Raw genomic sequence first — 15,407 nt, 5'->3', positions numbered from 1 at the left:
CCTTTGATCTGTTATGAGTCCGATGTTCTGTTGTGAATTATCACATACAATAAGACACGTTTTCACCTTTTTCAGTCAGTGTGTAGTCTAATGAGCACTTTTAGCACCGCGTACACAGTGCAGTTTTTGATAAGCTCAAGTTTACGGGAGGTACCTAAAAGCAGCATTGCAGTCGTTTACAGAGATTTCAACAGTCTGTGGTACAAAGTGTCCTTGCCACATGCAGCCACGACAGCTAAATGATCATATTAGTATGATTTATGAAATGCAATTTTCTAATAAAGATTAAGAAAGATTTGATATAAACCTAAGCTTAAAATTGTTTACAAAACAAACAAAGATTCTCCAAGTAAACTTATATGAAGAGACTGAGAGATAAGCTATCTCTCTTGCAGAAGCAGGAAAACGCAACTGAAATTAACTTTATGTGGCTGCACTTCTAGATCATTATCTTTATAAATTGTGCAATTTCACACCAAATACATCAAAACCACATTTTCTCTTTGACACTGAAGATTTGGATTTAATTTAATAAATTTCATTTCAAACTGCTCAATTTTTTTTTACTTTAAAAGAGAAATAAAACTGTGCTGATATTTAAAAACACACACAGAATCTCTTTTGATGGCTTTTTTTTTTTTTTTTTTTTTTTGTCATGACATGTTTTCAAATTCCATCCTGTGCAGGTTCTTGCTTTTGGATTACTCCTAATTACATTTCCCCCAGTCTCTTCTTTTCAAGAATCTAATGCAATCAAATGCTTCCATCAAATGTTAACGCCAGAGGGATTTGAGGTTTGGCCAACATTTGACATGCATATTTCCACCACATTCTGGCCAGTTGCCAGTATATAAGCTCACTTATCTTCATATGACTGCAGATATATTTTCATCCCTGAAAGAGAATTAAAGCAATATGATACCTCTGTAATCTTGACGGTCTAAGAAAAATAGAAAAAGTTAAATTATTTCCAAATTAGATTTATTTAGAAGGTTCAAACATGCCATATTCTTTAAATTTATTGTTTTGAAGATGCATACTGTTATCAGCTGAAATGCAGTGTTAAGAGAATAGCGTGGGCATAATTAAAATGTCATGTAATCAGTCTGTTATATCAGCAGTCAATTTGATTTTAAGCCAGTTCTAATATCTATTTTAAAGCCTCGGATGCAGGGTCCAGTTTTGTGCAGATAATAATACAGCCAACTGTCAACATGCAGCTTTATGTAAATCAGAAATTTTGAGGAAATTTTCTGTTCTGATGAAAATGAACTCAAGTGAGATACAAGAAAGAGTTTTAAGGGAGAACTTAATGTAATATACTGTTTTCATTGAGTTGAAAAAGGGTCCGATCACCATTTTTCTGACGCAGAGACTGAGCCACCAACGAAGTGCCAGGTCAGCGAGTGAGCAACCCAACCATTCAGGCAGCCATATCTAAGCATGCTGTAATTACCCACTCGCCAACATTGCACCTTATACACGCGGCCTCTCCCGTTTATTTCTTGGAGACACTTCACAGAGATCTCAGACTCTACAATAAGACACGGTTGGTTAATGATGACTTGGCAAATTATGTGGCTGTTTGGGCAAATGTTAGCTTTTACCACACAACTCTCACCAGCAGATGGTTTACTGACCACCCACAGGGTCTCGATCTACTCCCTAATTACCGACAAGTTCCTCATTACCAGTCTGCTGACGAGCACTTTATGGGATATGAACTGCTGATGTCTGTGATTTATTCTTATGTCCAGCTCTGAAGAAAGGATGTGTCATTTCATCTTAACAACGGTGCTGACGTCTCTTTTGACTGTTTAAGGAAACCGATTTTGGGAACTGGTTTCTCTTTATCTTTACTACATAACCTCATACAGCAAGAGTTAAAGGGTCATAATCTGCAAAGAAAATGACATATTTCCAAAGTCATGTGGGATCACTTCCCTGAGTCACGTAATGATCATGGCCTTGTTGGCATTTTAAAAAGAGCAAGAAACCCTCATTCAGTGACAGATTTTAGAGTTCAAAAATTGAGGTTTTTCAATCACTGACAATCTAATGTCTACAATCTAGGAGACATTTTTTGTTAAATACTGTTTTGTCAAACTATGTAGCTCAAAATGACTTCTGTGAAGACATCCAATCCTTTAGGAAACAATAATTAAGGAAGAGTAGTGCTTTGATTCCTGCACATTATCAAGATTTAGATAAGAAAGCTTTTCTTTTTTTTTCTTCCAAAAGAGGGAGGATGTTGCATTACTGCCCCAAAATGAGCTCTAATCTGAGTTTCCTCCCAACATTTCCCTCTGAGTGAAGCCACCTGAGAAAGAGAACAACATGTGGTACAAAAATAACAGGATAAAATATTCACAAGTAGATTCAAATTAGTTTTTAAATACCTGCATTTTTTTTTTTATCTACATTTGAGTGGGTTTTTATCCTGTACCACCATGTTTCTACAGAAGCACAGAAAAGACAAATTACACCCTCAAAACTAAAATTTAAGCAAGTCTCTGTGTATCGTTCTCGGTAAAAATTGTCGTATTAGACTTAATATGGGCCACATTCAGCTGGCAAGTCCAGAAAAATGTCTTATTTGGAGATACAAGACCGAAAAATTACGCCTAAATAGACAAATAAAACATGAACACTTTCTTAGATTTTAGTTTTATTGAAACAGATATGTTTTTCCTGTACCTGGCTGTGCATCTGTCAGATGACGAAGAAGAAGAGAATAGTTGTTCCCTTGCTCATAAGAAATTACACTGATGGAAGTTTTTGTTGGAAAAAAACTTAATGAATGGAGGATCATAATGCTCAAGTATTACAGGAGCTTCTGCTTTTTCTTCTTCTTGTCTCTGGGCCACTGTTGCTTCACCAACAGGAGGGGACTTCCTCAAAACTTACCGTAACTGATCCTATGCTGCTGAACATGAGTATCAAAGACCTCTATCTCAATAACATAGTTTCCTTTAAACCTGTTATTATTTTTCTTTTAGATATATTCTAATCCCTTGAGGTTTATCATACCATTAAAGGTAGCTAAAGTTGTATTTTGATCCTTTTCAAAATAGCTGCTCTTATGAAGGTAGATAGAGCCTTATTGTCTTTTTGAAATCATCACATGCAGCGTCAGTCAGTGTTAGTCATACTGTGACACCCTTTTTCCCAGTAAAGTCATTGCTGATTTTCGAGAAGTGATACTAAGAATAACACCTACACTGTTACGTCTGTTTTTTAAAAATAAGTATTTGTGCATTGAGAGAATACACATTTACTAAAAACTCTACTTAAAATAATAGCCAAAACAGAATAATTTATCAAACATGATACAAAAAATGAACCATTAACAAAATGATATAGGGATATTTTTTGTGGATTTTGTTAAAAGGGTTAAAATAAGTCTTAGTTCCAAAAAATGTAGAGTTCCCCGGCTATTTTTGATGGGTCAGACTTTACAGGGTTTAAGTACCTTTGATGCAGGAGAACTTTTAAAGAACAATACTAAGTGTAAAGGGAAACTCTTATCAGCATCTTTTTGCATAATTCAATGCTAAAACAAACTTACAGGAACAATTTTTGACACCTGTGTGGTTGGGGTATTTTCAGTGAGCATGAAAGCTCCTCTCTGCTCAAAGAATAATTCCAGGCTTATGTTTTTAAACTTGTTCAGCTTTAAAATCCCTTTGGATGCATATGACCGATAGCCAAGCCATGTGCTAAAATCCAGATGCAACCAATTAATTTTAGTTTTACTGATGCTACATATTATTTTACTTTTACAGAGGAGAACCAGGTGAGGTGTTGCACCCATGATGGGCCAATTGTTCCAAGGTAATCCAATCAGATTCTGGTTATCGGTCTGGATCAAATCCTGAAAATGGGTAAGAAAAAAAAGTGAAAGAAGGATTTCAAAATCAAGTAATCCGTTTCTAGTTTTAATCCGGATAAAACCTTCCGTTTGTGTTGTTCACAACTTTTCAGTTGGATTTGGATCACTTTGATCAAAAAAAGAAAAAAAAAAAAAGAATAAATAAACAAATAAATAAATAAAAAAGATTATCCTGATCCCAAGAGGGCGGTAGGAATTCAAGGTGGATTTCAGGAAGAAAATTTAGTTAAACTTTAAAACTGGTTGAAAAATACTTGTAACATTGGACAATTTAGTGTCGATACTTTAATTTGTATTTTGCACTTGACTTGTTCAACTATTGCAGTGATAAAGTAGATAAAATTAACTCAGGCTACCAATAAAGCCTTTCAGTAAAGTAAAAACAAAGAGAAACTGAAAGAGCAGAAGCTCAGATACTCTTCTCAGAGGAACAAATCAAGCTGAAAAAACTGCAGCAAACCAGAGGCAAAACTTCAGATCAGCCTTCTAAAAGCAGAGTTCAAAAATGCTGGACCCTCCTTCACAGATAAAGAAGAACCCTGAATATTTTTTTTTATTTTTGTTTTGCCAACTATTGGACGTTTTGCCACTATTTTTCCTCAACATTTCAGACGTTTTAAAAATATCCACTAATTTTTTTAATGTATATTAGACATCAATTTGTTGTGGCTAAGGTGAGGGGTCACACAAGAAATAAAAACAAAAAAAAATGTTTATGTTATTTTATTTTTGCAAAATGAAAAAACATCTACAATGACCCCAAGTTGGTTCTCTTTACCTGTTGTTCTTTACAGAGCTGGTAGCCCACATTGTGATATGTTGTCCCATTTAGAGCACTGATAATCCAGATTTGGTAATCCTGAAAACTGTGTATTCGGATCAGGGTGATCCAATCCAGTGTTCCTTTGAAAAAACAGCATAAAACTGAGACAGATTACCTGATCCTGGATAGCAAGAAATGTGATTTCTAAATGTGGATCATCTTGATCCGGATTAAAGGTCCAATATTATGCAAAAGTCACTTTATTAAGTGAAATTTGTCGTTCTTAGGCTTTCCTCCCAGCCCACAAAATGTGACATTTAATGACAAAACCTGTACTTAGTAGTGCTTGTAAATGTTAAATCCTGACCTAAAACGAGCTCCGGGGAGAAATCTCTCTAGCAGCGGGGAGAGGAGTATGACTGTTTTTGGCTGTAAACAGCCACATAGTTCCATGCTGAAGCTTCCCATCTCAGAAGAAGACAAGACTGAGTGGCTAGAGTTCATTTATCAAGGAAATGTGCCAGCTACACTTAGTAAAACTGTGCATGTGTGTGCTGGTCACTTCACAGCCGACTGCTTTTCCAACTTTGGACAGTACAACAGAGGGCTAGAGAATAGACTGATCCTGAATTCAGGCACATTACCAACCATCCGCTAACAAACCTCGGACCCTGGAAATGTGAGTATTTTAAATGCTGTGTGCTGTGGAGCAGATATGAGAGCTTTTCCTCAGTGTCCCCTGTCTCTGTGCTAGCTTCAGGATGCTAACTTTAGCTGTGGTTAGCCTGTTGTTTTAGTCTGTAATGTTACAATAAATGAGCTTTGCTGTTTTCTTAACATTGTGCACTCAGAGTCATGGTTACATGGTGCTGCTCTCAGTGACGCATAAGAGCAGGGCGGTATCAGCGGTGGCTCATTTACATATGAAGGTCACGCCCACTAAATCAGAGCGTTCTGAACAGAGGGGCTATGAGAGCCTGGAAACAATGCTGCTGTGCTTGATTTATTGGCTTTTTAGACCAAAACATGTTACTATCATTTTATGAAGACATCAATGATCCATTTTAAACTGCAGAAAAGGAGCATAATATGGGGCCTTTAAATTCTTGAACAACTGACCTGATGAGATAAGGGACCTGTCACAAAATGTATTTTTCTCTAACTGAACACAATAAAATGAAAAAGACTTTAATAGAAACAGACACTTAAATTACAGACAAATGACACAGTTGTGGATTTTCATGTTAAAATGGGGTCTATTATGCCTCCTGCTGTATAAAGAGTTAATACCTATCTCCAATGAGGCATGAGGAAATTTCTGAAATTTGCAGATACAAAATTATACAAAAAAAATCAAAATATAAAGACCAGTTTCAGATGTTATTATGTAGCCTACATAATGGAAGAAAACACCAAATATTTTTAACACATTAACTTGATTCTCATCGTTTTTTCTGTACGATCAAAGTGAAACATCCTCTGAAATTCTCCCCGCTCCAGATTCCTTTTTTTTCCTGTGCCAGGATCTAATTTCAGTAAGTTTGATGTGATCCTCATCTCTCACCCCACACTTTCTCTCTGATCTTACACGTTTGAGCTCTGACTACAGGTAAATAAATCTCAGCTGGAACAAACCACAACCTTAACATGCAGCTAATTTGTGACTGATAAAACCGAAAGAAGATAAATGTTTGCCATTTTCCTCTGAGACCTGCAGTTAGCGGTTAGCTCCAATGCCCTGCTTTGATCTCATATGGTTTTCTGTGGAGCCGTGATGGGCTGGGATGGCTGCTCTCGTGCAGAGACATCCCCTGTAAAACTCAAAGACAATAATAGGGCCCTAAAACATGCTGTTCGACACGAGGCAACATTTTCCTGGACCTGAACTTGAGTCACTTTTTAAGGCTTAGAAAAGATTTAATCATAAGCTTGTAAAGCCAGCCTATAATACACCAACAGTATAAAATCAGCTTCTTTCAGACAGCCACGCCAAATAAAGCGAAGTAGGTCACCGAGGAGGGAAAATAAGGACTTTTCCTAGACTTGTCATCATGTTCTGCAGACTGTGTGATGGTGATGATGCTTCTCTATGCTTGATGTTATTTAGTCACAAAGTGACTCCTTATCAGGTCTCACAAAGCCACATCTCTGGTTTCAAAGAGTCACATAAAGCTGAGCTCATAAGAACAAAAACAGAGAGTGACCTCTCCTCAGTTAATCCCTCAACCCTGTGACCCAAAGTGAGAACAAGCAAAAGCTCCCACAGAAACCTCATAACATGAGCAACCTTGCTTCCACTTTTAGGTTTACTGGGTAATAAGTATGTGCTTTTTTTCAAGAGCATGCAACCCACTAATCTCTGCAACATCAATGCAGCCAAACATGCAACACATGGGGCTCTGCAGCGCTTATGACGACCTGTGTTCAAACCAACAGAGGCTTTGTTGTTGTATGTACGTCAACTGCGGCTCTTTAAATAAGTGTTTGGATCATAACAGCTTTGCTGAAGACATGTCTGCGTAGCTCTGCTTTGTCTAGTTAATCATTTTTAAATTACAAGATTTCTTCAGGCTGCATGAATGAACTGGCAAATCTCTTTGACACAGTCTGAAAATCTCATATGAAGATAGTCCAGCTGTGTGCGCCAGTCTTTCCTCTATCTGGCCTTTTGTAGGTGATGTCAAAAAACTGTCAGTGGGTGAAAAGTTGCTTGGTGGTTTCCACACATGGCTACAGAGACTTTTGGTTTCAGTGGAAAGACCTTCTGCTCTATTTCCAGTTTAATGAGCAGACACTGAGGGTATCAGGTTACAAACCCAGCTCCATGCATCAGCAAACTTTAGCAGACTATCAGAGTAAAAGAGAGAATATACAAGGGTTTTGTTCAGAAGTCCTGATAGGCCCTAAGTGGACAAAACCAAGAGCAAATGAGCAATTCTTTAATCAGGGGAACATTTCAGGCTTCCAAAACAAGTGAGAAAAAAAAGTGCTTATTTGCTTCATATTCTATTAATTTGGAAAGTGTATACATGGAATGTACTAAGTTCGTTAGTTGGCAAGCTTAAGCTCTGACAAATTCATAGATATTTAAGTAACTAAAAAAAATGGACTAATTTTTCGACTTAAATCCATACTATACTTAATTTAGAGTTAATCAAAATTTCTATGCAAGACGACGCTCCTCAAAAATGTCCTTCATCATTTATATCACAGTTTAGCCAAAATTTAAAAGAATTATGGCACAAAAATCACATGTTACACAGTTAAAAACGCATGGTAGCATTTTCTCCATTTTTTGGCGCTTGTGCTAACTGCAGACCTTGAACATGGCACCACCTGACCTCAATCATTTCATTTTTCTGTGCATTTTCTTCACAGTTTGGTCTTAAAAATGTCAATAGAATAGAATAGAATAGAATAGAATAGAATAGAATAGAATAGAATAGAATAGAATTTATTTATCCCTGTGGGGAAATTCAGGAAGAGTCACAGCAGCAATCAAGAAAACAAAAGTAAGAAAGTGTATAGAAAATGCGAAAAGGTCCATAAGAAAATAGATGATGACAGCTTGTCCATCATTGTCCAGTTCAGTCAGCCTCCACCTCCACAGGGTCCAGGACTGAGCTTCTTCAGCAGTATGTTCAGTCTCTGTCTCCTGGATTCTGTCTGCTCACAGCAGGTGAAGCTCTTCCAACATGGCGCTGGTGTGTGGCTCCGTTAGCCATGTCTGTGAATTGCACGATGCTACTTTGCCCTCTGGTATTCCCTCTGTTGCTGGGTTAGCACGGCTAGATTGTCCATCTTATTGGAGGTAGATCTTATGTTCCCAATAACAATTGATGGATGGACAGGTCCATGTTGTCACTTCTTAGCTCACACCTGAGAACCAGCACGTTGTCCTCACCTCCTTCTCCTCACTTGTGGGGAAACATCAGGCCTTACACCAGTTAGCATTGACATGCTACAGACTGCTAACAGCTGATTTTACATGTAAACAATGTGGCAATGGTTACATATAGGATCTCCTGACAAACACAGGAGCAAAAATATAAAAAAATAAATCACTAAAGACAAAACCAGTTTGGTGTCCATGACCAACAAATGAACCAAACAAATACAAAGATTACAAAAAAGAGATGAAAAAAAATTACAAGAAATGGACAAAGGAGACAGAGCTGCTGCAACAGGCAGCCATAACCAAGCCTAGCAACTGATAGTAAGAACACCAGGAAATGTTTGTAACACAGTTGATGAACAGTTAATGGGCCCCTTGTACAAAAAAAATAAATAAATAAATAAATCTGTATTGATGAGGAAGAGCTAAAACATGCTATTCTTTCTTCAAGGTTCCCACCAAAAAGGACGTGACCTCAATTTATTGAAGTCATGTGACTTTGGAGCAAACCATTGCTGATTTAAAGGTTTTTTTTCATTTGGTAACACAGTAGACATAGATTTTTCGGACACACACATATTGAATATTTTTTTGCTAAATAAATGAAGAAACCTATTAATCTTCTGTATTAAATGAAAGTGAAATATCACCTAAATGACCCACTGTAATATTGGTCATTGCTTGAAATTAATATTTTGTAAAACTGTATTTCCCATGGACTAAAAATGTACCCCTAATTATAGAATCATTAAATTACTGAATTTTAATAATGTGGAATTAGAAGAAAAATCACATAAGAGTCAAAAACTAAAGAAACAGATTAACTTTGGAGAGTGGATCTTTTTTATTTTACCCCCAGTAATTATCTTGTGGCCTTTAGAGTCTTCTTGTAACCCGTTGTTAGACCCCAACTTCCAGGTTGGAAACCATTGCTTAACAAACAAATTGCAACATCCCATGTCCTTCCTCTCTTTGACTCGTCTGATGAAGCTTATTAGTCACCCTATAAGAGGTCACTGTACTGTGGAGACACTTTTACTGAACCCACTCATGACACGGAGAGCATGAAACACTGGTGGGAGTGTGTATCCGTCTGTACATAAGAGTGTGTCATTTCCTTTTAGCCGTAAGTACTTGATTGGAAACGCAAAGTGCTACAGATGAAGACTTGATGCAAACAGCACCTGGACAATGTTGTAAAGAATGTGCCTCAATCTTTCAGAAACCTGTGTTTATAACACAAGGAGGTCAAACTGACCGGCGTTATGAGTCTTTATGAGGTGCTGAACCATCACAAGATGCCAAAACACCTTCAGTTTGTGTCTGAGCCTCTGTTAGAGGGGAGCACCGCTACAAACCATGAGATCATCGCATGTTTTGTAGACAACTGTGGAAAATACCGTCTCTAGAAAGGCACGGCTCACTCTCTCTGAAGTGCTCGGCTGGGCTCTGAACTCAGCTGCCATGTGTTTCTTGGTTTTGTTGTCATGGTCATGAGACCTTTTGATGACCATTTGTGGCACTTAAAGGTTAAAGTTGACTCCCATCAAGACTTGAATCACTTCTGAAGGAGCTCAGTGAGGGCTTACACTCACTCTGATGGGTCTTTTTTATGGGAGTAAGAATTTCCATGTATGGATGACGGATTGGGAAAAGGGGTTTGTCAGTCGGAATGTGGAATAATTGACAGACTGCCGCAGATGTAGAGTTAATGTGAAAGAATCAGAAAACTTAAGGTGCTTTTCAACCAGAAGGTCCAGGAACTTATAATTCATGGTGAAACATTTCAGGAAATACATGATTCCTGTGGCCCATTTTTGGGGAATAGTATTAAATAAAATGGAATTGTGACAAACTGTCAGGGCAGTAGAGGGAAGTACGACTGCAATGAGGCCATTCAGCAAAACTGACACCATAGAAGGAGACAGACAGGCCAACGTTGGTATGTGCAGCACTACAGTTAGCATGTTGACATGGAGTGTCATGGAGGATATACAGTTTGTGCTGGTTTTGGTCATGCTGTATATCACTGCGGATGGATTTGTTACCTCCACCAAGGAGGTTATGTGTTTGGGAGAGTTTGTCTTTTTGTCGGTGAACAGCATAACTCAAAAAGTAACAAACAGATCTTGATGAAATTTTCAGGAAATGTTCAGAATGGGATAAAGAAAAAACTTTTAAATTCTGGAGGTGATCCGGATCACCGTCTGGATCCAGGATTTTTTTTAAAGGATTCTTTATCAATGTGAGATAGGGCTGTTTTCACCATATGTGTATACCTTCATGATGAATGGTCAGATTGCTTTGCAAAACAATACAAGAGAAGGTCACCGTAATTTCTGACAGATGTAAAAGTACGATCCAGATCCTGGCAATATTCTGGATACTTAGATCTGGAATATGAAATATGTACTGTGTCATCCTAATTTTCAAAACTGCCAGGTAACAAATTATTGTAAAAACCTGCAACTAACAACAAATTGTAGCAGACAGTCTGCTGAAAGGGAGTATAACATTAAAGTAGGACTAAAATGTTGCGTGACAATCACAATATGCATGGCAGAGGTCAGCGCTCTCTGAGTGCTTTTCTAGTTGACACTTTAAAGGTGACAAGAGGTAGTGGGAAAACCATGGCTGACAAAGCCGTTACAAAAAGCCTGACACAGCTTTGGCCAGCAAAACACCAGACTTAAAAAACATGAAGATCCACCGGTGTGTTGGCTTAAAGGAAGCCCATTGGTCAAACAGGGAGTTTTTGGCCACTTGCATTTTCTAGATTTCATCATCTTGACTTCAGTGTTGAGAACACAAAGCCCTGTGTGGGTTCACCAATCAGCACACTCCTCTCGCCACACACAAACTAACCACAGACTGCTGTCTTCCTCTTTCAGGTTGATGTCTTTTCTTCATAACTTTTAGCGTCTTGCAGCAACATTGGTTCTGGATGGGCCCCTTGTCCCCATTTCAGACAGGATAGACCTCCTGAACTCATTTCCTTGCTTGAAAATCTGTCTGTGAAACTCAACACTGACTTATTGTACCAACCTCTGCTGCACGCTGAGTGCAGGCTTTTTCTGTCCTGGACCCAGTTCACAACAGACAGAGGAAAGCTGAAGTCTGCTAACATTTTCCCCTCAAATTAAACAGCAAGTTTAGAGAATTATGGTGTAATTAACTTCTATTGTCCTCAAGAGACCTTTTTAGAGGCACAGACAATCCTTAAGTTTGCACACTGGAGGATTTAAGAGCAGTGCCACTCATTAAGTGATGCATACTGAGTTTGGCTACATGCTGAGTTCATATGCAGTCTTGTTATGTTTACTTTAGATCCTGTGATTATTTTCTGATTTTTCAATAAAAATGCAGAAATTGATCTTCCAACTGCAGCTGTCATTCCCTCTTTTAGCATCTTTCAGCTCTTTGTTTTGGTTTACAGCACTCAGCTTTCCTGTTGTGGCCCAGACTGACTGAACTCATCGACCCCATTTTCCAGCTAGTCCTCCAGCGTCTGACCGCAAAGGTTGTTTATACAGTCTCAGAGGAAGAGTGAAGGAGAAACTACTGGTAACAAGATCTAAATTAACTTCCCTTTGGTCCAGCTCTATAGAGGGATTATCGGTCTACATCATCATAAAGATGCACACGCATCTTGACCACAGAAACAGTGTTTAGCTCCATTCATTTAGATGAGTAAGTGTTTGTTAAACACTAAATTCAACCTGTTTTCAGCATAAAAATGTAGGGTTGTTCTGTGGTCAGTTTTTAGAAATAATCAAAATAAGCAAAGGCAACGTCTATCAAGTTTTGACCGTCACAGAGCAACCGGTGTTTTGGAGTTAATAGCGACCATGCTAACTAGTGACTCTCAGCTAACAGTATCAGTGATTAATGGCAAGAGTCACCAGTTAACAGGGTCACACTTTACACTGAAACACCAGTGACGTCTGCGGGTTAATAATTAACTCTAGACATAGTTTCTGGTTCTTTTATTATAAACCAGATCACAGCTGTCTGTGTGCATTTTTGGGGTTTGGAGGGTTTCCAAATTTATTGACACACGTTTACGTCCTGGTCTGTCACAGTCTGGTAAGTGTCCACGGATAATGCAGTCATGAGCATCAAGTGACAGTTGTGTGTTTAAATTGCTCTCTGTGTACACGCCGGATTTCTTCTCTAAAAATGTTTATCCACCTAATATCTGTCCACTTGCTGATCTCTTCTGTCCACTCACTGCTATTTCACAAACTTGGGAGCTGTTTACCATTTGTACAAGTGATGATATTTAGTTTAAAAATATGTTTTTTGGTGGTTAACTCCTCCATGTCTGTGTTGATAAATAATCCCTCGATACATGTGTTTGCATCAGTTTTGAGCCTGTACTAAAAGACTAACACTGCTACCAAAGTGGGCCCAATCACTCAGGATACTTGCTGCTGGAGTGTTTGGGAGTCCCTCTCTATCATGCAGTGTCAGTCAAGCTGAATCAGACCAGGCTTCTTTCATTCAGTCTCCTGGAAGAGGACGGTGGCCTTGAATACCAACTCCTGCTACTTAACAGAGTGTTGAATATAATCACTTCAACAGATGCTTCTGTGGTTGAAGGATGTGCTTCGTTTGGTGCAAGCAGAGTAGCTGGAGAGATGGCAGCGTTATGCCTTTTAGGATTACAGTCATGTTCCAGCACCTCAGGATCCAGCAGATGCAGAGAGTCAGAGCCAAAACAGCAGCAGTTTAACACAGACACAGTAGTCAGGGCAGTAGTATGGGTATGCACACTCACACTCACAAATAGAAATGATTTATTTACCATTACTGTTAATTTATCATAATTCATTCCTATATTTATATTCTGTGTGTGCATTCACGACCCAAAGACATCTTCTTTGTACTGTTGTTTTCCTCTAGGAGTCTGGCTGAATCGATCATAGTGGACTGATTGGTTACATTTGGCTGTTTTACTTAAAAAAGAATATGAAGTGGAGTTGTCAGCTTGCAACAAGTACTACTTCTACTCTTCTTCGTCTTCATGAGCCTTGGCCTCTGCTAAATATGTCATTTGAATCAGCATGTAGGTGTTGGATTGATTCTATCCTCAGTCAAGCTCACTCTCATTATAATTAGCCAGAAAAAAGCACATGAAGCAGCATTAGCCTGACTAAAAATGGATGTTTTTTCTGGCATGTTGGTATATAACTGATAGAAAACAACATATTCCTGGCTGTAAACCCTAAATATCAACCACAGAGCACAGCGCTGGTATCTCAGGATTGCTGTAAGCTGTAAATAAAGATTAAATCCTCCTCTGTCTTGTAAGCTTTCCTAAACGATTTCATCATCTGCCTTTTATTAGACTTTGGCATGGTTCTCTGGTGGGAGCACGACATGATTTGTTGACTATTACAACAATAAAGGAGCAAACAGAAACGCACAAGGGAGTTTCAAAAGAGAGAAAATCAGCAGATTTTAGCCCAACTGTTTTCTTTTCCTTCTCACATAAAGGTTTACGGTTTTCACTGAACTTCCATCATACGTGTTTATCACCCAGGTCCAAAACTGAGACATTTCACCAACACTGCTAAATCTTCAACAGTTGGAAAAAATGTTGAGCAGCACAAGTTTTCCTGAGGACGAGACATGCCCTGTTGACAGAATGTTCAGTCAAAGGTGGTCGTAAAACTCAAAACTAAGTCCTGTAATTCTTTAAAAGTTCCCCTGTGTATGGTGGGCTTTAGTAAATCTGGTTTACGATGAAATGAGTTTCTCATTTTCGAAAATTAAACTCATTTTCTTGATTGCTGAGTGAGTCACGAAAAGTTAAATACCACTCTCTCCTCTGCCAGTTTATTACAAAGTTGCAGTTTGAAGATTAGAAGCTCAGTTTGGCAAAAAAATAAATAAGTAAAAAAAAAGATTCAGGAAAATATGGTTACCCAGGGCTTTGTGCTAATCCAAGCTAACCATGCTGGGTATAATTTTGAACCTACCACGAAGAGTTTTTGAGCCCTGACTCAATCTGGGGGTTGATGTGGGACTTTAAAACTCATAAAAGGGCATCACTGAAGAGAAAAACGATTAAAGATGGAAAAGAGTTTAGTGGGCATGGTACTGTTGAAAACAAAACTGGAAAGGGTTGTTGGAAAAACTGTTGAAAACTGAGTAAAAAGTAAAAGATTTTTTGAATTACTTGACGAAAGTATAACTAAATGAAGAAGAAAGGAAAAATCGGCCTTTGTCCCAAGATTCCTTGTATATTCTTTCACCAAACGTTTCAATTTTTTTTTTTTTTTAATTGGAGCCCAATTTGTTAAAATGACCAGAATTTTATTTATTTATTTATTTATTATTTTATTTTATTTATTTATTGTAATAAAGCCTGAAATGTAATAACTGGACAATTATTTTTAAAAAAGTGCTGAGTCTGAAATGTAATTGAACTAAAATGTATTGAAACCCAAATGTAATAACTGAACCAAAATTTAACAATTACTATGTTTTGGGTGAAGTATTTTTACACGATGGGTCAGTTATCACACTTCAGGTCTTGTAACATTTTTTTTTTTTTTTATTACATTTTGGATTGTAGGTACATATCAGGCTCAGGCAGTCACTCTGGTACCTTTGAAGCTTTAAATGATTCAGAGATCTCTGTTTTTCTCCCCCTGGTGTTTTTAAAAGCTCTTATTTCAGCTGCTGCCTGAAAAACTTAATTTAAGCTGCTGTCTCTTTAAGGCTCCCTGCACCACAAACCCTCCTCCCTCTGATTGGCCAGCCCTCTGAGGAGATCCTGTCATAGGGGTAGAGCTGTGGGCAGCTCTGCAGGCAGGCCTTTGTTTGAGGCCTGCCCCTCAAGTGTGTCA

Source organism: Halichoeres trimaculatus, unplaced genomic scaffold (genome assembly GCF_033239565.1).
Source record: "Halichoeres trimaculatus isolate MK-OKI-2021-1 unplaced genomic scaffold, fHalTri1.1 fHalTri1_scaffold_11, whole genome shotgun sequence".
In the NCBI taxonomy this organism is placed as follows: domain Eukaryota; kingdom Metazoa; phylum Chordata; class Actinopteri; order Labriformes; family Labridae; genus Halichoeres; species Halichoeres trimaculatus.
The sequence above is the reverse complement of the archived record's forward strand: the minus strand, read 5'-3'. Positions refer to the sequence as shown.